This window comes from Anolis sagrei, chromosome X (genome assembly GCF_037176765.1).
Source record: "Anolis sagrei isolate rAnoSag1 chromosome X, rAnoSag1.mat, whole genome shotgun sequence".
NCBI lineage: Eukaryota > Metazoa > Chordata > Lepidosauria > Squamata > Dactyloidae > Anolis > Anolis sagrei.
The window spans coordinates 2,021,100-2,045,729 of NC_090034.1; the positions used below are offsets into that span (position 1 = coordinate 2,021,100).

Genomic DNA, 24,630 nt, shown 5'->3' on the forward strand with positions numbered 1-24,630 from the left:
ACTGGGGTGGTGATGGCATGATCGTCAGCATAGATGAAACCATTTCAAAGCTCCCTACTTGGGAGGTGATGGCATGATCGTCATCATAGATGAAAACATTTCAAAGCTCCCTACTTGGGCGGTGGTGGCATGATCATCAGCATAGATGAAACCATTTCAAAGCTCCCTACTTGGGTGGTGGTGGCATGATCATCAGCATAGATGAAACCATTTCAAAGGTCCCTACTTGGGAGGTGATGGCATGATCGTCATCATAGATGAAACCATTTCAAAGCTCCCTACTTGGGCGATGATGGCATGATTGTCAGCATAGAGGAATCAGCTGGTTTTCCCTGTGATAGGTAGTAAGAGCATGTAAAGCTTTGGAGAGCTTCTGTTCAACCACTTCAAAACTCCCTGCTTGGACGGTGATGGCATGATCGTCAGCATAGATGAAACCATTTCAAAGCTCCCTGCTTGGGCGGTGATGGCATGATCGTCAGCATAGATGAAACCATTTCAAAGCTCCCTGCTTGGGCGGTGATGGCATGATCGTCATCATAGATGAAACCATTTCAAAGCTCCCTACTTGGGTGGTGATGGCATGATTGTCAGCATAGATGAAACCATTTCAAAGGTCCCTACTTGGGAGGTGATGGCATGATCGTCATCATAGATGAAACCATTTCAAAGCTCCCTACTTGGGTGGTGATGGCATGATCGTCAGCATAGATGGCATGATCGTCAGTATAGAGGAATCAGCTGGTTTTCCCTGTAACAGTTAGTAAGAGCACCTAAAGCTTCAGAGAGCTTCTGTTCAACCATCTCAAAGCTCCCTACTTGGGCGGTGATGACATGATTGTCAGCATAGATGGCATGATCATCAGCATAGACAAATCAGCTGGTTTTCCCTGTAATAGGTAGTAAGAGCACCTAAAGTGTTGGAGAGCTTCTGTTAAACCGTTTCAAAGCTCCCTGCTTGGACGGTGATGGCATGATCGTCATCATAGATGAAACCATTTCAAAGCTCCCTACTTGGGTGGTGATAGCATGATTGTCAGCATAGATGGCATGATTGTCAGCATAGAGGAATCAGCTGGTTTTCCCTGTAATAGGCAGTAAGAGCATGTAAAGCTTTGGAGAGCTTCTGTTCAACCATCTCAAAGCTCTCTGCTTGGGCGGTGATGGCATGATCATCAGCATAGATGAAATCATTTCAAAGCTCCCTACTTGGGAGGTGATGACATGATTGTCAGCATAGAGGAATCAGCATAGAGCTGGTTTTCCCTGTGATAGCCAGTAAGAGCACCTAAAGCTTTGGAGAGCTTCTGTTCAACCATTTCAAAGCTCCTGCTTGGGTGGTGATGGCATGATCGTCAGCATAGATGAAACCATTTCAAAGCTCCCTACTTGGGCGGTAATGGCATGATCGTCAGTATAGAGGAATCAGCTGGTTTTCCCTGTAATAGGTAGTAAGAGCACCTCAAGCTTTGGAGAGAATAGATTATTTCCCTGCCTATTTCCCTCCAGGGCTGGAAAATATGTCTGTTTTGAAGCAGCTTTCGAGTCTCTTCTTTTGCTGAATGCCTTGTTTGCCTTCAACACACACGTCGGGCACATGTCGGTTGGCCTTGATACATCTCCGAGCCTGGAGATCTTCTTGTTTTCAGGATATTTTCCTCCCTCCGTGGTTGTCTGCTCCTTGGAAGGAGGCACGAGTGGGAGGTGTGTTTCTGCTCAGGGAAAGAGATCCATACACGCATAAATTTGCACCCAGCTTCGTGTCAAAACAAAACAAAGAGCCATCTTTTGCAGCCAACGTACAACGTGTTCCTTTCCCACCTTGAAATCCACCTCCTCCTCCTCAGAACGGCTCTTCTCCTTCTTCCTTTCTCTATGTTTCACGTTTCTCTTTCTCCTGGTCCACGTCTCAGTGTATTTTGGGTCAAAACAAGGAGAGAAGGCCGGTTCCAAAGACACGGAGGCGGGCAGCTTGGCCCTGCAAACCAATATTTACTCTCCACCCGCACTTCCTCCTTCTCGTCCCTATGGGATTACTTAGTCACCCTCCATATCCTGCCAGGAAGATGTGTCCAAAAGGCAAAGGTAAATCTATAAACAGCAGCCGTTCTTCTAGGGATGGCGAGAGCGGATGCGGAGACCGGCAATTCATGCCTAGGGGCACATCTTCAAAGCTCTGGAAGCGTGCAAAGAAGGGGGCAGAGGAAGGGCAAGGGCCGAGGAAGGAGTGCCTGTTTGTCTGTTTGTTTGCTCAGGTTTGCTTGCTGTGTCTTCCTCGCCCTGCAATTGTGGTTGAGCCTTGCTGAGGAAGAGGCCGGGAGGGAAATTACAGGGTGGTGCGAAAGACCGTTGAGCAAAGGACGAGGTCTTGAAGGCATAGAATCATAGAATCATAGAATCAAAGAGTTGGAAGAGACCTCCTGGGCCATCCAGTCCAAACCCATTCTGCCAAGAAGCAGGAATATTGCATTCAAATCACCCCTGACAGATGGCCATCCAGCCTCTGCTTAAAAGCTTCCAAAGAAGGAGCCTCCACTACACTCTGGGGCAGAGAGTTCCACTGCTGAACGGCTCTCACAGTCAGGAAGTTCTTCCTCATGTTCAGATGGAATCTCCTCTCTTGTAGTTTGAAGCCATTGTTCCATTGCGTCCCAGTCTCCAAGGAAGCAGAAAACAAGCTTGCTCCCTCCTCCTCCTCCCTGTGACTTCCTCTCACATATTTATACATGGCTATCATATCTCCTCTCAGCCTTCTCTTCTTCAGGCTAAACATGCCCAGCTCCTTAAGCTGCTCCTCATAGGGCTTGTTCTCCAGACCCTTGATCATTTGAGTCGCCCTCCTCTGGACACATTCCAGCTTGTCCATATCTCTCTTGAATTGTGGTGCCCAGAATTGGACACAATATTCCAGGTGTGGTCTAACCAAAGCAGAATGGAGCATGGGGAGCATGACTTCCCTAGATCTAGACACTAGGCTCCTCTTGATGCAGGCCAACATCCCATTGGCTTTTTTTGCCGCCACATCACATTGTTGGCTCATGTTTAACTTCCTGTCCACGAGGACTCCAAGATCTTTTTCACACGTACTGCTCTCGAGCCAGGCATTGTCCCCCATTCTGTATCTTTGCATTTCGTTTTTTCTGCCAAAGTGGAGTATCTTGCATTTGTCACTGTTGAACTTCATTTTGTTAGTTTTGGCCCATCTCTCTAATCTGTCAAGATCGCTTTGAATTCTGCTCCTGTCCTCTGGACTATTGGCTATCCCTCCCAATTTGGTGTCATCTGCATCTTCCACAGGGAATGAGCAAGCAGTGGGGTTATTGCCAAAGTGGGCAGGCCAAAGAAAGACAAGAAGAGGTAACCAGGCCAAAGCACCAGGATTGTGGCGCAGCTGGCTGAGGGTCAGCTGCATTAAGATCACTCTGACCAAAAGGTCATGAGTTCGAAGCCAGCCCGGGTTGGAGTGGGTTTCCAACCAATTGTGTGTAGCCTGTTGTCGACCTTTGCAACCCGAAAGACAGTTGCATCTGAAAATAAGGTGTGGGGAGGTTAAATTAACTCATCGTAAATTAGTTAAGTTAGCCTCTGCACACATAGGTGATACCTAAATTTCTTACTTGGCAGATGCAACTGTCTTTCGGATTGCAAAGGTCGACAACAAGCTACACAATTGGCCAGAAGCTCACTCCGACCCGGGCTGGCTTCAAACTCATGACCTTTCGGTCAGTAGTGATCTTAATGCAGCTTGTGCCACAATCCTGGTGCAATTCACAATTGTTTGTAAGACGGACGTTTTTAACTCAGGGGGAACGGCCCGTACAGTAATCATATCAAGAACCCTCCAAAAAGTGTGGACCAGAGCAGGCTGAAACCAGATCCTTCCCCCATTCCTTGCCAAAAGTACGCACTGGATATTCTCCATCGCGGAGTGAGCCAGGGAGGCCATAGCGTTGATGCTGCCCAAGCAGAGAGGGAATCCATGCAGAAGGGAATGCGCTGGCATGCGCGGCCTGCTCGGCTTCATGCTCTCTTGGCACCCGGGATGCTGTCTGACAACTTGTGAGCGGGCACCACGCCATCCAGGCAGATGGAGACCCATCTCCTGGCAAAACGCGGACGCCCGTCTGTTCCCCTGGCGTGGGCGCAGAGGGCAAGGCCAGCCGAGTCGTGCCGTGGAGTTCCCCTCCTTTTTCGCCCGGAGGTCAAACTCTGACAAGGCAGGGAAGTGGAAAGGATTGCAGGTCAGCAGCAGGAGAGAGGTCTCGTTGCATTTTGGGCTCACCCTGGCTTGAACCCACCATCTGTTTTGGGCTGATCTGGCAGCACTTGGTTATTATTAGGCATCTCTAGAAGGTTGTGAAATGATGCCGAATGAGTGGAGAGAGGAGGAAGGGGGAGGAGAGCCCACCCTTGGAAGGGGTCTGCATTGAAGAGATCATTGAATCTGATCTCTTTCTTCGATAGAGCTACAAGCTGGGTAGATGCGGGGAATGATGCCGTGGATGGAGCGTGTCTGGATGTCAGGAAGGCCTTCTTTGACAAGGTCCCCCATGACCTTCTGGCAAGGAAACTAGTCCAATGTGGGCGAGGCAAAACTACGGTGAGGTGGATCTGTAATTGGTTAAGTGGACGAACACAGAGAGTGCTCAGTAATGCTTACTCTTCATCTTGGAAAGAAGTGACAAGTGGAGTGCCCTCAGCAGGGTTCCGTCCTGGGCCCGGTCCTGTTCAGGATCTCCATTCATGACTTAGATGAAGGGCTAGAAGGCAGGATCATCAAGTTTGCAGACGGGACCAAATTGGGAGGGAGAGCCAATAGTCCAGAGGACAGGAGCAGAATTCAAAACGATCTTGACAGAGTAGAGAAATGATGGTCCAAAACTAATAAAATGAAGTTCAACAGTGACAAATGCAAGATACTCCACTTTGGCAGGAAAAATGAAATGCAAGGATACAGAATGGGGGACAATGCCTGGCTCGAGAGCAGTATGTGTGAAAAAGATCTTGGAGTCCTCGTGGACAACAAGTTAAACATGAGCCAGGAATGTGATGTGGCGGCAAAAAAAGCCAATGGGATTTTGGCCTGCATCAAGAGGAGCATAGTGTCTAGATCTAAGGAAGTAATGCTACCCCTCTATTCTGCTTTGGTTAGACCACATCTGGAATACTGTGTCCAGTTCTGGGCACCACAATTCAAGAGAGAGATTGACAAGCTGGAATGTATCCAGAGGAGGGCGACTAAAATGGTCAAGGGTCTGGAGAACAAGCCCTATGAGGAGCGGCTTAGGGAACTGGGCATGTTTAGCCTGAAGAAGAGAAGGCTGAGAGGAGACATGATAGCCATGTATAAATATGTGAGAGGAAGCCACAGAGAGGAGGGAGCAAGCTTCCTTTCTGCTTCCCTGGAGACTAGGACGCAAGGGAGAAATGGCTTCAAACTACAAGAGAGGAGATTCCACCTGAACATGAGGAAGAACTTCCTGACTGTGAGAGCCGTTCAGCGGTGGAACTCTCTGCCCCGGAGTGTGGTGGAGGCTCCTTCTTTGGAAGCTTTTAAGCAGAGGCTGGATGGCCATCTGTCAGGGGTGCTTTGAATGCAATATTCCTGCTTCTTGGCAGAATGGGGTTGGACTGGATGATGGCCCAGGAGGTCTCTTCCAACTCTTTGATTCTATGATTCTATGATTCCTGCTCTTTCTGGAGGCTTTTGAGGACACATTGTTGTGTATGTCTGCTTTCAGTCTTCCTGTTGATTTTTGGCAATCTGAGGATTTCATAGATCAGTCACAGTCTGGTTTCAGGCCTGGCCACGGCACTGAGACATCCTTGGTCACCTTGGTGGATGACCTCCGCAGAGAGCTGGACAGGGGGAGTGTGACTCTATTGGTTCTCTTGGACATCTCAGCGGCTTTCGATACCATCGATCATGGTATCCTTTTGGGCCGACTCTCTGGGATGGGTCTTGGAGGCACGGTTTTGTTGTGGCTCTGGTCCTTCCTGGAGGGACGATCCCAGATGGTGAAGCTGGGAGACGCCTGCTCGGACCCCTGGCCTTTGACCTGTGGGGTCCCGCAAGGATCTATTCTGTCTCCCATGCTTTTCAACATCTACATGAAACCGCTGGGAGAGGTCATCCGGAGTTTTGGAGTTGGGTGCCACCTCTACGCAGATGACACACAACTCTACGACTCTTTTCCACCCAATTCCAAGGAAGCCCATCGGGTGCTGGACGAGTGCCTGGCCGCTGTGTCTATCTGGATGAGGAGGAACAAGCTGAAGATCAATCCCGACAAGACAGAGATCCTCCTGGTCGATCGAAAACCTGACCGGGGTATAGGGTGGCAACCTGTGTTGGATGGGGTGACACTCCCCCTTGAAAGCACAGGTCCGCAGTTTGGGAGTCCTCCTGGATTCATCGCTCACGCTTGAGGCTCAGGCGTCGGCAGTATCTGGGAGGGCTTTTGCACAATTGAGACTCGTGCGCCAGCTGCAACCGTACCTCGCGAAGGCTGATCTGGCCGGGGTGGTCCATGCCTTGGTCACCTCTAGATTGGACTACTGTAATGCGCTCTACGTGGGGCTGCCCTTGAAAACGGCTCAGAAATTCCAACTGGTCCAACAGGCGGTGGCCAGGATGTTAACTGGGGGTCCTTACAGAGAGAGGTCAACCCTCCTGTTCAAGGAGATCCATTGGCTGCCATTCATTTTCCGGTCCCAATTCAAGGTTCAGGTGCTTACCTACAAAGTCCTAAACGGTTTGGGACCTTCCTACCTGCATGACCGCATCTCTGTCTACGAACCCATATGTTCCCTTTGTTCATCTGGAGAGGCCCTGCTCGTGACCCCGCCTGGAAGGAAGGAAGGAAGGAAGGAAGGAAGGAAGGAAGGAAGGAAGGAAGGAAGGATGGAGGGAGGGAAGGAAAGAGAGAAGGAAGGATGGAAGCAAAAGGTGAAGGAAGGAAGGAAAGAGGTAGAGAAGGAAGAAAGGGGAGAAAGAGAGAAGGAAAAAAGGGGGGAAGGAAGTAAAGAGGAACAGAAGGAAGGAAGGAGAGAAGGGAAGAAAAAAGGGAAGGAAAGGGAGCGAGAGAAGGAGAGAAAGAGGGAGGGAAGGAAAGAAGGGAAGAGAGAAGGGAGGATGGAAGCAAAAAGCAAAGAAAGGAGAGAAAGAGAGAAGGAAAAGAAAAAGGGGGACGTAAGGAAAGAGAGAAGGAAGAAAGGAGAGAAAAGGAAGGATGGAAGCAAAAAGCAAAAGAAGGAAAGAGGTAGAGAAGGAAGAAAGGAGAGAAAGAGAAGGAAAAGAAAAAGCGAAGGAAGGAAAGAGGTGGAGAAGGAAGAAAGGAGAGAAAGGGGGAAGGAAAGAGAGAAGGAAGGATGGAAGCAAAAAGCAAAGGAAGGAAGGAAGGAGAGAGGTAGAGAAGGAAGAAGGGAGCGAAAGTAGAAGGAAAAGAAAAAAAGGGGGAGGAATGAAAGGAAGGAGAGAAGGGAAGAAGAAAAGGGAAAGAAGGAAAGAGGTAGAGAAGGAAGAAAGGAGAGAAAGTAGAAGGAAAAGAAAAAGGAGGGAAGGGGGAAAGAGGTAGAGAAGGAAGGAAGGAGAGAAGGAAAAAAGGGAAAGAAGGAAAGAGGGAGCAAAGGAAGAAAGGAGAGAAAGAAGGAAAAGAAAAGGGGGGAAAGGAAGAAAAGAGGTAGAGAAAGAAGGAAGGAGAGAAGGGAAGAAGAGAAGGGAAGGAAGGAAAGGGAGCAAAGGAAGAAAGGAGAGAAAGAAGGAAAAGAAAAGGGGGAAAAGGAAGAAAAGAGGTAGAGAAAGAAGGAAGGAGAGAAGGGAAGAAGAGAAGGGAAGGAAGGAAAGGGAGCAAAGGAAGAAAGGAGAGAAAGAAGGAAAAGGAAAAAGGGGGAAAGGAAGGACAGAGGTAGAGAAAGAAGGAAGGAGAGAAGGGAAGAAGAGAAGGGAAGGAAGGAAAGGGAGCAAAGGAAGAAAGGAGAGAAAGAAGGAAAAGAAAAAGGGGAAAAGGAAGGACAGAGGTAAAGAAAGAAGGAAGAAAAGAAGGGAAGGAAGGAAAAAGGGAGCAAAGGAAGAAAGGAGAGGAAGAAGGAAAATAAAAAGGGGGAAAGGAAGGAAAGAGATAGAGAAAGAAGGAAGGAGAGAAGGGAAGAAGAGAAGGGAAGGAAGGAAAGGGAGCAAAGGAAGAAAGGAGATGAAGAAGGAAAATAAAAAGGGGGAAAGGAAGGAAAGAGATAGAGAAAGAAGGAAGGAGAGAAGGGAAGGAAGGAAAGAGGGAGCGAAGGAAGGAGAAAAAGAAGGAGGGAAGGCTGGGTGCAGCTAGTCATAAATAAACCTGGGGAGAGTACCAGGCGTCAGGAGCAGCAATACAGTCGTAGAGGTGGCCATAATACAACTGCTGCCATAATGTGTGTGTTCCCCTGGCAGAATTAAATTCCGATTTGCATCCATTCAAAGGCTGCGAGGCTCATTGAGGCTGAAGGTGGTTGCCTGGTGCTGATGATTCATTAAATCTCAATTAATGGCGGTTGCGACTGCCAAAGCCTTTCATCATCGTGGCGCAGAGTTTGCTCCTCTCTTTCTTCTGGGTTCCTCCTTCCTGGAGCTAAGCAGGGCTTTTCTGCTGGGGAGGCCCTTGGCAGAGACTCACGCCATTGTGCAAAGAGATGAAACCCTCCATAGGAGACGGGATTTCGTAAGCTCACCGTCGGAAATGTCCTTTCCTCGGGAGAGCTTCCCGCTGGCATCTCCCCGGAGTGATGGAAACATACTCTTACGGTTGTGCAAAGGCACAGCACACAGCCATAGGCAGGCACATTCACACACACACATTAGTATAGTCAGACCCCAAGTTACAAACAAGATACGTTCTGTAGGTTTGGTCTAAAGTTTACTTTATTTATCGTGTCATCAGCCACCAGACATTTGTATTACATTTTTAACACAAACAAACAAACAGACAGACAAAACACAAAGTTTGCAAGCTTGGTAGTTGATTAAATGTCCTTTGACCAGTATCTGGCCACGTGGAGTGCCTCTGGTGTTGCCGCAAGAAGGTCCTCCCTTGTGCATGTGGCAGGAGGGCTCAGGGTGCATTGCAGCAGGTGGTCAGTGGTTGGCTCTTCTCCGCACTCCACACAGAGTCCCAGGAAGCCAAGAACATTGCCCAAAAGCCAAGGCACTCGAAAGAAGTTACCAGGTTAAATGCAGAAGTTGCACTGACAAAGATTGGCCTTCAAACACCCTGTTTAAGATACTTTCCCAGAATGAAAGCTGGTGATTTATTTATTTATTTATTTATTTATTTATTTATTTATTTCATTCACTTATACCCCGCCCTTCTCACCCCGAGGGGGACTCAGGGCGGCTTACAGGGAGGGCACAATTAGATGCCCAATCACACAAACAAGTAATCCAAAAATATAACAATTCAGCAATTAGATTAAAACATCAATACATAGTAGAATCATAAAACCTAAAACCATCTCATGTCAGAGTCCATATATCAGAGTCCATACATCCGTTCTACTCCGTTTGTCCTTGTCTATCGCCAGGTCCTTGAGTTAGTTGTCAGAGTGACCAAAAGCTTGGTCCCACATCCAGGTCTTTAGTTTTTTCCTAAATGCTAGGAGGGAAGTCGCCGATCTAATCTCCCCGGGGAGTGAGTTCCACAGGCGGGGGGCCGCCACTGAGAAGGCCCTGCTCCTCGTCCCCGCCAGCCCCACTTGTGAGACTGGCGGGGTCGAGAGCAGGGCCTCCCCAGAAGATCTTAAACTTCGAGGTGGGACGTAGAGGGAGATCCGTTCGGACAAATACACTGGGCCGGAACCGTACACTGGGCCGGAACCTGATTCCAGGTTACTATCAGAAGGTCCTCCATGGCGCATGTGGCAGGGCTCAGGGTGCATTGCAGCAGGTGGCCAGTGGTTGGCTCTTCTCAATATCGCATGTCGTGGACTCCACTTTGTGGCCCCATTTCTGGAGGTTGGCTCTGCATCTCGTGGTGCCAGAGCACAGTCTGTTCAGCGCCTTCCAAGTCGCCCAGTCTTCCGTGTGCCCAAGGGGGAGTCTCTCATTGATTGAGGTTCTAGGTTTGAGCCGGCCACTTTTGGACTCTCGCTTGCTGAGGTGTTCCAGCAAGTGTCTCTGTAGATCTAAGAAAACTATTTCTAGATTTAAGTCATTCACGTGCTGGCTGATACCCAAACAGGGGATGGGCTGGAGATGTCTCTGCCTTGGTCCTTTCACTATTGGCTGCTACTTCCCGGCGGATGTCAGGTGGTGCAATACCGGCTAAGCAGTGTAATTTCTCCAGTGGTGTAGGGCGCAGACACCCTGTGATAATGCGGCATGTCTCATTAAGAGCCACACCCACTGTTTTAGTGTGGTGAGATGTGTTCCACACCGGGCATGCGTACTCAGCAGCAGAGTAGCACAGCGCAAGGGCAGATGTCTTCACTGTGTCTGGTTGTGATCCCCAGGTTGTGCCAGAGAAAAGAAAGGGTTTGAATGAAATCTTTTACAATGAGAGATAGATCCTGTTGCCATTTAGAGTATCTAAAAAAGAAAAATGAAGATATAGTGGGTTTGTATGGGACTGCTTTGTTTATGGTTTGTGGGCAATCTATGCCTGAAAATTGCACCAATCTCAATTGGTGGTGAGATTGTCGAAAATGGTGCCAAAAGCAAAGAAGGAGAAGGAGAGGAAACCACGGAGACCGTGTTCTACATTATTTATATAGCGCACGTTATACTAACATAATAACTGGGGGAAATAATGGGAGCTTCGAGGATGATAAATACATCCCTGACGTGGAAAAGATTCACAAAATACGCGGTGTGTCACAGCAGGAATTTAATCACCGCCTGAAAGAGACGCGACTGAATTTACAGTCGAGGGAGAGGGGGGAAAAAAATAGAGATGTAATGATGAGATGCTTCCTCCACGATATCCAAGTTATAGAACAATTCCGCCTCATCGCAAAATTACACAACGAGCGGTGTTCGTGGAGTTGTCGGCACCAAACGGCATCGGGTGTTGTTAATCAGACACGCGTCTCCGCAGCAGTGTTGTATTTTACAGCCTTCGATAAATCACAGGGTTGACCAACAATAAATGCAAACATTAGCCCAATAAAACCTTCTCTTTTTGCTCTCCGGACTCTTCCCTTCTCCTGCGCTTCCGTTGACCAAAGAATGGACTGCTGACCAAGGCTGGGTTCACCCTGCAATATACAACCCATAGTATCTGCTTTGCACTGGATTATATCCATTACTGCTCAAGCAGGGAGCTTTGAGATGGTTGAACAGAAGCTCTCCAAAGCTCTAGGTGCTCTTACTGCCTATTACAGGAAAAACCAGCTGATCCCTAATCCATCTAAAACACAGACATGTGCCTTTCATCTCAAGAACAGAGAAGCATCCCGACCTCTGAGGATTATTACCTGGGAAGCAATCCCACTGGAGCATTGCAGCGCACCCAAGTACCTGGAAGGAGTCACTCTGGACCGTGCTCTGACCTACAAGAAGCACTGCCTGAACATCAAGCAAAAAGTGGGCACTAGAAATAATATCATACAAAAGCTGACTGGCACAACCTGGGGATCACAACCAGACACAGTGAAGACATCTGCCCTTGTGCTATGCTACTCTGCTGCTGAGTATGCATGCCCAGTGTGGAACACATCTCACCACACTAAAACAGTGGATGTGGCTCTTAATGAGACATGCCACATTATCAAGGGGTGTCTGCGTCCTACACCACTGGAGAAATTACACTGCTTAGCCGGCATTGCACCACCTGACATCCGCCGGGAAGTGGCAGCCAACAGTGAAAGGACCAAGGCAGACACATCTCCAGCTCATCCCCTGTTTGGGTATCAGCCAGCACGTCAACGACTTAAGTCTAGAAATAGTTTTCTTAGATCTACAGAGATACTCGCTGGAACACCCCAGCAAGCGAGAGTCCAAAAGTGGCAGGCTCAAACCCAGCACCACAATTCATGGGTGATAACAGATGAGAGACTCCCCCCTGGGAACACAGAAGATGGGGCAACTTGGAAGGCGCTGAACAGACTGCGCTCTGGCACCACGAGATGCAGAGCCAACCTTCAGAAATGGGGCCACAAAGTGGAATCCTCGACATGCGAGTGTGGAGAAGAGCAAACCACTGACCACCTACTGCGATGCAACCTGAGCCCTGCCACATGATGCACCATGGAGGACCTTCTTGCGGCAACACCCGAGGCACTCCAAGGGGACAGAGACTGGTCAAAGGACATTTAACCAAATACCAAATTTGCAAAATGTGTGTGTTTTTTTTTCTTTTTCTTTTTAATCTGTGTGTTTGTTTTGCTCTGTTAGAATTGTAACACAATGGTATGGTTGCTGATGACACGATAAATAAATAAATAAATAATATGGCAGTGTTTTCTCCCCTGACATTAAGTCCAGGGTGGTGCTCATCTCCATTTCTAAGCCGAAGAGCCGGCGTTGTCCATAGACACCTCCAAGGTTGTGTGGCCATAGACATGACTGCATAGAAGCATAGAATCAAAGAGTTGAGACAGGAACCCACACCTTACGGCAATGTTGTCTCCTCTGAGAGAAACCAATTTAAACCCAAGCCCGACCAAGAAGCCATGAGATCATGCCGGATGCACCTGGACTGCAAGGACTTCTCATGGAGCATCTCCAAATACCTAATTAATCTATCTTTCACTCCCTCCATTCAGAGATCTAATCTGATATCATGGGAAAACTCCCCATTGATTGAAAGTCAATTCCCAAGAGAAATGGACATTTCATAGAATCATAGAATCAAAGAGTTGGAAGAGACCTCATGTGCCATCCAGTCCAACCCCATTCTGCCAAGAAGCAGGAATATTGCATTCAAATCACCCCTGACAGATGGCCATCCAGCCTCTGTTTCAAAGCTTCCAAAGAAGGAGCCTCCACCACACTCCGGGGCAGAGAGTTCCACTGCTGAACGGCTCTCACAGTCAGGAAGTTCTTCCTCATGTTCAGATGGAATCTCCTCTCTTGTAGTTTGAAGCCATTGTTCCATTGCATCCTAGTCTCCAAGGAAGCAGAAAGGAAGCTTGCTCCCTCCTCCTCCCTGTGGCTTCCTCTCACATATTTATTATACATGACTATCATATCTCCTCTCAGCCTTCTCTTCTTCAGGGTAAACATGCCCAGCTCCTTAAGCCGCTCCTCATAGGGCTTGTTCTCCAGACCCTTGATCATTTGAGTCGCCCTCCTCTGGACACATTCCAGCTTAGAGTCAATATCTCTCTTGAATTGTGGTGCCCATAATTGGACACAATATTCCAGGTAAAGTGGTCTAACCAAGGCGAAATAGACCATGGGGAGCATGACTTATTTATTTACTTACTTACTTACTTTATTTGTATACCGCTGTTCTCAGCCCCTAGGCGACTCACAGTGGTTAACAACAAGAACAGCAAAAATTCAATGCTACAACAACACGGTATATAAAAACAATTAACATCCTAAACACATTGAACAGTTAACAACAATAACCATCCACTGGCGTCTCATAACTAAAAACATGATCCAGATTCGTCATCCATTGTTCCATTCCTATGTTCATTACACTCATTGCACTGTCTATTCAAACGCCTGTTCAAATAACCAGGTTTTCAATTTTTTCCGGAATACCATTAGTGATGGAGCCGATCTAATGTCCGTGGGAAGGGCGTTCCACAGCTGAGGGGCCACCACCGAGAAGGCCCTATCTCTCGTCCTCGCCAGCCGTACTTGTGAAGCAGGCGGGATCGAGAGATAGCCCCCCCCCCCCGGAAGATCTCAAAGTTCTGGTGGGTTCATAGGCAGAGATGCGATCAGATAGGTAACTTGGGCCAGAACCGGATCCCTGGATCTAGACACTAGGCTCCTCTCGATGCAGGCCAAAGCGTGGGGAGATGTGTTCCACACTGGGCATGCGTATTCAGCAGCAGAGTAGCAAAGCGCAAGGGCAATCTGTGGATAAGGAGGTGATCTTGAACCTGAAGGAGAGGAAATGGCATGATCTGTCCTTCACTGACTCCTGTCTACACCAACCCCTAGTAACCATGCCTGTGATATCGAGCTCTTTTCGGGGGGTTTTCCTAGCGAGGAAGGCCCCAGAAGACCGCCAAGGGGGTCTTTGACCTTGGTGAGCAGCCAGCGAACGCCAATCCAAAGATGCAAAAATACTAAGAATTAATCTCACCAGAGGCTTGAAGAGGTATCAGAGACCGAGGCGTTTATTTTCTGCGATTCAGCTGAAAAGGATGCGTTACAGGGATAATTCCACCATAAGCATAGCTTTACAGTGATTTTTAGGCATATTTATACACAGAACAAAGGAAAATCAGTTGAAACTCCCGCCCGCCCTCCCTCAGCTGGCTTCGCCCTGATTGGCTGGCCCTGGAACAGCTGGGAGGAGGCCTGGCCGCATGTCCCGCCTCTCCTCCAATCGGCGAGTGTTGCTGCTTCCAGGGGGCCAATTGGAGCCTTCCTAGCGTCTCCGAAGATGGTCCAATCAGCAGCCAGGAGGCGGGACTCAGCTTGACAGCCCACGGGGAGGCGGGGCGCCCCGGAGGCGTCCCCCAGCTGAATTCCGAGCCTTTGTGTTTGTCAAGGGGTGGCAGACAGAAGAAACAAAGAGCTTCCTGGTTCCTTGATTGAGGATGTGTAGAGATGTGAAAAGGGGGCTGTTGATGGCATTTGGATCTCAAAACTCTGTAAACAGGGAGACCCTGACACAAAGGAGCTACACCATGAGTTGAGTTAATCAATCTCTTTTCCGGGTTTCGGCTGTCTTATCTCTGGGTCATTGTCTGAACTCTGAAAACGAGCCCCGAGATAAGAATCAACCCCGGTCCATGCAAAATGTTAATATGAATGGGTCTTTTCTGAGGAAATTGGATTTCCCCCAACTGTAACCTCAGGTCACATTCCTTCTTAGTGGGGCAAAGTTCAGAGGGAGAAAAGGTGGGGGAGAGGGTCAGGGTACATTTCATATGATAGATTTCCATTATATACTTTTCATCATGCTTCATATCCTTCATACATTCCATAAATGAATCCCCATCCCCAACCCAGCAAAGTTTATTAAAGACAACAATAATAAATGTATTTCATTCTTGTTGGAATCATATTCTCCTTGGTGAAGGCGCATGTAGGCTGAGGCTGCTTGTCCCTCCAAGCTAGCCTGGTCCGAGGTTTGAGTCCAAAAGTGTGGCTGAAAACAGTCCGGGATGTGGAGCAGAAAGTCAATAGGAGAGGGCAAGCAAGAGAGTTCAAAGGGGGGGGGGCTTCTAGGTTGCGATCTGTGAAGCAGTGTCCTTTGGGAAACTACATTTCCCTGATCAGGGGCCAGGGTCCAGTGCACAAGCCAGAGAATTCACAGAGAGAAAACAGGAACCCAGTTATGTGTGCTGGGTCAGGAAGCAACAGAATCCATTGTCCGGCCCTTGGCGAACTACAAATACTTGGGGGGGGGGGGGGGAAGATGCTCCGCATCACCTGTTACTCCCTGGAGGGAAATATGGCCCTGCTTGAGGAGATCCCCAACTCTTCCCTACTTCTTTGAGTCTCGATTCAGTGAGGAAATTGGTGTGCAAATTACTGTGTCCACCATCATCTTTGCTACCATCCTCATCTTCATCCTCGGTCCTTTCTCCATCCCGTGTTGCCGCGAGCGTTGAAGCGAAAGACCTGGAATCCCCTGAATTAAGAATCACAAGGCAGGGAAGTGCCATAAAATATAATGTTCCAAAGCAAACCCAATCTCTTTTTGCCTTTCTCTCTCTCCTGTTGCAAGGCAGAGGCTGAGACAAATTAAACATTTTCTCCCCGTGGCGCCAAGAGGCACCTCAACCTTCGCCGCGCATTCACGAATGTTAATAGTGGCAGTAAAACAAGTTCAAGGGTGTGTGTTCTTTTATTAGGAAATGGCACCTCGGAGGAATCAGGAACATGTCGCTCTAGGGGGGGATTATGATGCTGCCACAGCCACGTGGCGGGTATCACGGATGGCATAATGATCGGATGGATGTCTTTGGGATTTTCAGCAAGAGGGAGATGTGCTGCTTCTTCGTTTTCTTTCCAAGGGAAGCAAGTTGGCATTGATGTTGTAGACTGGAAGGGTTTGGTGGGCATTGACCTTGAGTTTGGGAGTTGTAGTTCACCTCCATCCAAAGAGCACTGCGGACTCAAACAATGATGGATCTGGACCAAACTTGGAATGATTAGGGAAGTAATGCTACCCCTCTATTCTGTTTTGGTTAGACCACATCTGGAATATTGTGTCCAATTCTGGGCACCACAATTCAAGAGAGATATTGACTCTAAGCTGGAATGTGTCCAGAGGAGGGCGACTCAAATGATCAAGGGTCTGGAAAACAAGCCCTATGAGGAGCGGCTTAAGGAGCTGGGCATGTTTACCTGAAGAAGAGAAGGCTGAGAGGAGATATGATAGCCATGTATAAATATGTGAGACGAAGCCACAGGGAGGAGGAGGGAGCAAGCTTGTTTTCTGCTTCCTTGGAGACTAGGACGTGGAACAATGGCTTCAAAGTACAAGAGAGGAGATTCCATCTGAACATGAGGAAGAACTTCCTGACTGTGAGAGCCGTTCAGCAGTGGAACTCTCTGCCCCGGAGTGTGGTGGAGGCTCCTTCTTTGGAAGCTTTTAAGCAGAGGCTGGATGGCCATCTGTCAGGGGTGCTTTGAATGCAATATTCCTGCTTCTTGGCAGAATGGGGTTGGACTGGATGGCCCATGAGGTCTCTTCCAACTCTTTGATTCTAGGATTCTATGATTCTATGAATACTCAATATGTCGAAATGTGAACACTGGTGGAGTTTGGGGAAAACAGACATTGACATTTGGTAGCTGTAGTTGCTGGGACTTATAGTTCACCTACAATCAAAGAGCATTCTGAACTCCACCAACAATGGAATTGGACCAAACTTGGCACACAGAACTCCCATGACCAGCAGAAAATACTGTGTTTCCTGGAGGTTTTTGGCAACCCCTCTGATACCCCCCATGACCCTCCCCCAAGGGTCCTGACCCCAGGTTGAGAAGCACTAATTTATGTGTTTTAATTATGCTATAACCCACCTTAAGCCATGAGGAGAGGTGAGTAAGAAATAACATTGGGCTGTTGTAGGTTTTTTGGGCTATATGGCCATGTTCTAGAGGCATTCTCTCCTGACGTTTCGCCTGCATCTATGGCAAGCATCCTCAATTGTCTCCAGAGTCATAGAATCATAGAATCAAAGAGTTGGAAGAGACCTCCTGGGCCATCATCCAGTCCAACCCCATTCTGCCAAGAAGCAGGAATATTGCATTCAAAGCACCCCCGACAGATGGCCATCCAGACTCTGTTTAAAAGCTTCCAAAGAAGGAGCCTCCACCACACTCCGGGGCAGAGAGTTCCACTGCTGAACGGCTCTCACAGTCAGGAAGTTCTTCCTCATGTTCAGATGGAATCTCCTCTCTTGTAGTTTGGAGCCATTCTTCCATTGCGTCCTAGTCTCCAGGGAAGCAGAAAACAAGCTTGCTCCCTCCTCCTCCCTGTGGCTTCCTCTCACATATTTATACCTTTATCATCATATCTCCTCTCAGCCTTCTCTTCTTCAGGCTAAACATGCCCAGCTCCTTAAGCCGCTCCTCATAGGGCTTGTTCTCCAGACCCTTGATCCTTTGAGTCGCCCTCCTCTGGACACATTGCAGCTTAGAGTCAATATCTCTCTTGAATTGTGGTGCCCAGAACTGGACACAATGTGATTTCAGATGTGGTCTAACCAAGGCGGAATAGAGCATGGGGAGCATGACTTCCCTAGATCTAGACACTAGGCTCCTCTTGACGCAGGCCAAAATCCCATTGGCTTTTTTTGCCGCCACATCACATTCCTGGCTCATGTCTGAGCATTTTGACCTTGATGATTGCTTCTGACATTTAAGAGGAAGCCAGTGGTGGATCTCTTTCTCTCCTTCAGCCACATTTTCTCCTTCACTTCATCTTTTTTCGTGTGTGTTGAGGGACAGATGGCTCCAACCAGAGCTGCGAACTCATTGCTAAATCGAAGTTAAGGGCCGGCTGTGGCTCGCCCCGCATTGAGTTGATTCTCTCGGCAGGCTTCCCTTTATTATCAGTGCCATTTCAATGAACCGTCCTAGGATGAAAGCCTCCGCGCAGGTGCCGTTCTGAGCATCATGAAGGCAAATGAACGCAACGCTCTCCAAAGGGAGGCAGCCGACAAAGTAATGCGATTGTGTAAGTGCTAGCACTCTATTTATGACACGCTCTTGTCCATTTCATAGTCTACTGAGTAACTTGTTACCAAGTGGAGTTTAGCGCATCAGTGGTTTGGAATCTGTGCAAAGAAATCTAAGCACCAATGAGATGGAGCGTGGTCTGAATGTGCACAGAGGATACCACCTGCCCTCTGTGTCCACATGGTTCTGCACCAAAAGATTGAACCAACCATGGCTCTACAACAGTGGTTCTCAACCTTCCTAATGCCGCGACCCCTTAATCCAGTTCCTGGATTAAGTCCTTGGAGTGAAAGTGGCATCAAACTGCACTAATTCTGCAAAGTAAGTATACCCTCAGCTAAGTCTACACCAGGCATGGATTGACTTCCCAGAATTGTGGGATTGGATTATGACTCTAGAGACCAGGATTTGATTCCCTGCTTGGCTATGGAAATCCAGTGGTGATCTTGAAGGAGTCACACACTCTCAGCCGCAGAAAATCCCATAAGATGGTTGTGTTAGAGTCACTACAAGTCAGAAATGGCAACAACAATAACAACAATGTTAGAGTTGACTTGAATATGTTAAACTGCATTATATGAGTTTACACTGACCCTATAATGCATTTTCAAACTGTATTATATGACAATGAGATGAAGCTTCAGTCTTCAGAATATAACTCAATATTTTGTGATTTCGAATTACACTAAGCATAGAATCATAGAATCATAGAATCATAGAATCAAAGAGTTGGAAGAGACCTCCTGGGCCATCCAGTCCAACCCCATTCTGCCAAGAAGCAGGAATATTGCATTCAAATCACCCCTGACAGATGGCCATCCAGCCTCTGTTTAAAAGCTTCCAAAGAAGGAGCCTCCACCACACACCGGGGCAGAGAGTTCCACTGCTGAACGGCTCTCACAGTCAGGAAGTTCTTCCTCATGTTCAGATGGAATCTCCTCTCTTGTAGTTTGAAGCCATTGTTCCACTGCGTCCTAGTCTCCAAGGAAGCAGAAAACAAGCTTGCTCCCTCCTCCTCCCTGTGGCTTCCTCTCACATATTTATACATGGCTATCATGTCTCCTCTCAGCCTTCTCTTCTTCAGGCTAAACATGCCCAGCTCCTTAAGCCGCTCCTCATAGGGCTTGTTCTCCAGACCCTTGATCATTTGAGTCGTCCTCCTCTGCACGCATTCCAGCTTGTCAATATCTCTCTTGAATTGTGGTGCCCAGAACTGGACACAATATTCCAGATGTGGTCTAACCAAAGCAGAATAGAGGGGTAGCATTACTTCCCTAGATCTAGACACTAAGCTCCTCTTGATGCAGGCCAAAATCCCATTGGCTTTTTTTGCTGCCACATCACATTGTTGGCTCATGTTCAACTTCCTGTCCACGAGGACTCCAAGATCTTTTCCACACGTACTGCTCTCGAGCCAGGCATTGTCCCCCATTCTGTATCTTTGCATTTCATTTTTTCTGCCAAAGTGGAGTATCTTGCATTTGTCACTGTTGAACTTTGTTGCAGTCCAAAACACCTGGATGTCTGAAGTTTGCGCATGCCTGGTTTACCCCAATAGCTCTGTGGCAATTATATAGAGCGATCCAGCAATCCTAGACAGAGAACAGTGTGTGACTGAGATGCAGTTATGGCTGAAATTGCTAATAGCCATCTATCCCGTTGGCCTGGAACGGTCGGGAGTTAATAGAAATGTGAAATTTCAGAGAATATATTGTTCCTGCCGGGATGTGATGACTGCCCCATATGTCATGCGGGCAGAAGCAGGGAACAATTGCTGTTTTCCATAGACATAGCTCTACTCCAGTGATTGCACTTGTTTTCGGGTCAAGATTTTCCTTGTCTAATTATTATTATTATTATTATTATTATTATTATTATTATTATTATTTACAGTATTTATATTCCGCCCTACTCACCCACAGGGAACAATGCGCATATACATGGCAAACATTCAATGCCATAGACACACAACATATATAGACAGACACACAGAGGCTATTTAACATTCCAGCTTCATGAGGGTATGCTTTTTTGAATTCTGGCCACCGGGGGAGCTGTTGCATCACCGTCCACTTGTGACACAGATGAAGTACTTCTTGTCGAAGGCTTTCATGGCTGGAATCACTAGGTTCTTGTGGGTTTTTTCGGGCTATAGAGCCATGTTCTAGAGGCATTTCTCCTGACGTTTTGCCTGCATCTATGGCAAGCATCCTCAGAGGTAGTGAGGTCTGTTGGAAGTAGGAATATGGGTTTATATATCTGTGGAATGGCTGGGGTGGGGCAAAGGACTCTTGTCTGCTGCACTTAGGTGTGAATGTTTAGCTGATCACCTTTATTAGCATTTGAAGGCCTGCCTGAGCCTGGGAAAATCTGTTGCTGGGAGGTGTTAATCTGTGCCTGGTTTTTTCCTCTCTGTTGTTTAGCTGTTATAATTTTAGAGTTTTTTAATGCTGGTAGCCAGATTTTGTTCATTTTCATGGTCTCTTCCTTTCTGTTGACATTGTCCACATGCTTGTGGATTTCAGTGGCTTCTCTGTGTAGCCTGACATGGTGGTTGTTGGTGTGGTCCAGCATTTCTGTGTTCTCAAATAATCTGCTGTGTCCAGGCTGGTTCATCAGGTGCTCTGCTATGGCTGACTTCTCTGGTTGAAGGAGTCTGCAGTGCCTTTCATGTTCCTTGATGCGTGTCTGGGCAATGCTGCGTTTGGTGGTCCCTATGTAGACTTGTCCACAGCTGCATGGTACACGGTAGACTCCTGCAGAGGTGAGAGGATCCCTCTTGTCCTTTGCTGAACGGAGCATTGGTTGGATTTTCTTGGTGGGTCTGGAGATAGTTTGTATGTTGTGTTTCCTCATCAGCTTCCCTCTGCGGTCAGTGGTTCCCTTGATGTATGCCAAGAACCCCTTTCCTCTGGGTGGATCTTCATCTTGACTCTCGTGGCTTCTTCTCGGTGGTCTTGCAGCTCTTCTGATGTCTGAGGTGGAGTCTCCCTTGGCCTGGAGAGCCCAGTTGAGGTGGTTCAGTCCATCTTGGAGGAGGTGGGCTTCGCAGATTCTTTTTGCACGGTCTGCCAAGGCTTTAATGGGGCTTCTTTTTTGACTTGGGTGATGGTTGGAGTTTTGATGTAGATAATATCTATCAGTGTGTGTGGGTTTTCTGTAGACGGTGTGACCCAATTGTTGATCTGGTTTGCGGATGACTAGGACATCTAGAAAAGGCAGTCTCCCTTCCTTTTCTTCTTCCATAGTGAACTGGATGTTTGGGTGGATGCTGTTGAGATGGTCCAGGAACCTGTTGAGTTCTTCTTCTCCATGGCTCCAAATGGTGAAGGTGTCATCCACAGATCTGAACTATATGTTTGGGTGGATGCTGTTGAGATGGTCCAGGAACCTGTTGAGTTCTTCTTCTCCATGGCTCCAAATGGTGAAGGTGTCATCCACATCTCTGAACCATATGTTTGGGTGGATGCTGTTGAGATGGTCCAGGAACCTGTTGAGTTCTTCTTCTCCATGGCTCCAAATGGTGAAGGTGTCATCCACATCTCTGAACCATATGTTTGGGTGGATGCTGTTGAGATGGTCCAGGAACCTGTTGAGTTCTTCTTCTCCATGGCTCCAAATGGTGAAGGTGTCATCCACATCTCTGAACCATATGTTTGGGTGGATGCTGTTGAGATGGTCCAGGAACCTGTTGAGTTCTTCTTCTCCATGGCTCCAAATGGTGAAGGTGTCATCCACATCTCTGAACCATATGTTTGGGTGGATGCTGTTGAGATGGTCCAGGAACCTGTTGAGTTCTTCTTCTCCATGGCTCCAAATGGTGAAGGTGTCATCCACATCTCTGAACCATATGTTTGGGTGGATGCTGTTGAGATGGTCCAGGAACCTGTTGAGTTCTTCTTCTCCATGGCTCCAAATGGTGAAGGTGTCATCCACATATCTGAACCATATCGTGGGCTTTTTGGTTGCTGTCTCCAGGCACAGATTAACAACTCCCAGCAACAGATTTTCCCAGGCTGAGGCAGGCCTTCAAATGCTAATAAAGGTGATCAGCTGTAACATTCACACCTAGCTCCAGCAGGGAAGAGCTCTTTGCCCCACCCCAGTCATTCCACAGATATATAAACCCATTTTCCTATTTCCAACAGACCTCACTACCTCTGGGGATGCTTGCCATAGATGCAGGTGAAACATCAGGAGAAATGCCTCTAGAACATGGCTCTATAGCCCGAAAAAACCCACAAGAACCTAGAAGTACTTCTTCATTCTTTTGCACGCTGCTAGAGAGTTTTATGGCATCGTAAATTAGTTAAATTAGCCTCCCCGTATAAGCAATACCTAAATTTCCTACTTGACAGGTGCTACTGTCTTTCGGGCTGCAAATTTAAAGTGCTGGCTTTAGCCTATAAAGCCCTAAATGGTTCTGGCCCTGCTTATCAGTCCGAACGTATCTCTCCTTATGAACCATCCAGGAATTTAAGATCTTCTGGAGAGGCCCTGCTCACTGTCCCACCTTCTTCACAGGTTCGGTTGGCAGGGACAAGAGACAGGGCCTTTTCAGTGGTGGCCCCTCGGCTATGGAATGCTCTCCCCAGAGATATTAGATCGGCTCCCACTCTCCTAACATTCCGAAAAACGTTGTTAGCATAGATGGCATGATTGTCAGCATAGAGGAATTAGTTGGTTTTCCCTGTAATAGGCAGTAAGCACACCTAAAGCTTTGGAGAACTTCTGTTCAACCATTTCAAAGCTCCCTGCTTGGGTGGTGATGGCATGATTGTCAGCATAGATGAAACCGTTTCAAAGCTCCCTACTGGGGTGGTGATGGCATGATCATCAGCATAGATGACATGATTGTCAGCATAGAGAAATCAGCTGGTTTTCCCTGTAATAGGTAGTAAGAGCACCTCAAGCTTCGGAGAGCTTCTGTTCAACCATTTCAAAGCTCCCTACTTGGGCGGTGATGGCATGATCGTCAGCATAGATGAAACTCTCTGTCCCTTCTGGTAGTGGCTGGTCATTTGTGTAGATGTTGAACATGGATGGGGCAAGCACGCTCCCCTGAGGCAGGCCGTTCTTCTGTTTCTGCCATCTGCTTCTCTGGCCCTGAGACTCAACAAAAAAGCTCCTGTTTTGTAGCAGATTTCCTATGAGGCGGGTGAGGTGGTCGTCCTTTGGGATATTATACAATTTTTTTCAGGAGGAGGCGGTAGTTTACGGTATAATAAGCTGCTGACAGGTCTATGAAGACAACTCATAAAATGATGATGAGTGATACTGTTTAAAATAATGTATTCTGGAAATCTCCAGGATATGGCAGAGATTATGGGACTCTCGGTGGATTAGCTAATTAGCCTAATGAGGGTTTTTTTTAAGTATTTGGTAATACTGAGTCTAGTCATACTTAAGCAATATCTTTTGTCAGGAGATTGTTTCAAAAATGAAAACCCGTGTTGTTGTTCATTCGTTCAGTCGTTTCCGACTCTTCGTGACCTCATGGACCAGCCCACGCCAGAGCTCCCTGTCAGCCGTCACCACCCCCAGCTCCGTCAAGGTCAATCCAGCAAAGGATCACCGCCTTGTCGTGGCGCTGGAGCTTGAGCACCTCCATGATGACACGAGCGAAACCGTGAAGGTCCACCCAAGACGGGACGGTCGTGGCAGAGAGGTCGGACCAAGTGCGATCCCTGGGGAAGTCAATGGCAAACCACCCCAGTATTTGGAGCCATGGAGGAGAAGAACTCAACAGATTCCTGGACCATCTTAACAGCATCCACCCAAACATATGGTTCAGAGATGTGGATGACACCTTCACCATTTGGAGCCATGGAGAAGAAGAACTCAACAGGTTCCTGGACCATCTCAACAGCATCCACCCAAACATATGGTTCAGAGATGTGGATGACACCTTCACCATTTGGAGCCATGGGGAAGAAGAACTCAACAGGTTCCTGGACCATCTCAACAGCATCCACCCAAACATATGGTTCAGAGATGTGGATGACACCTTCACCATTTGTAGCCATGGAGAAGAAGAACTCAACAGGTTCCTGGACCATCTTAACAGCATCCACCCAAACATATGGTTCAGAGATGTGGATGACACCTTCACCATTTGGAGCCACGGAGAAGAAGAACTCAACAGGTTCCTGGACCATCTCAACAGCATCCACCCAAACATATGGTTCAGAGATGTGGATGACACCTTCACCATTTGTAGCCATGGAGAAGAAGAACTCAACAGGTTCCTGGACCATCTTAACAGCATCCACCCAAACATATGGTTCAGATCTGTGGATGACACCTTCACCATTTGGAGCCATGGAGAAGAAGAA

General features: G+C 47.8%; 1 protein-coding gene across 1 annotated transcript in view; it reads left to right on the forward strand.

Annotated features, from left to right (window-relative positions):
- LOC137097899 (extracellular serine/threonine protein kinase FAM20C-like) overlaps positions 1-24,630 on the forward strand; it is a 143,451-nt gene that overhangs the window by 87,855 nt on the left and 30,966 nt on the right. The gene's annotated exons all lie outside the window — the stretch shown is intronic.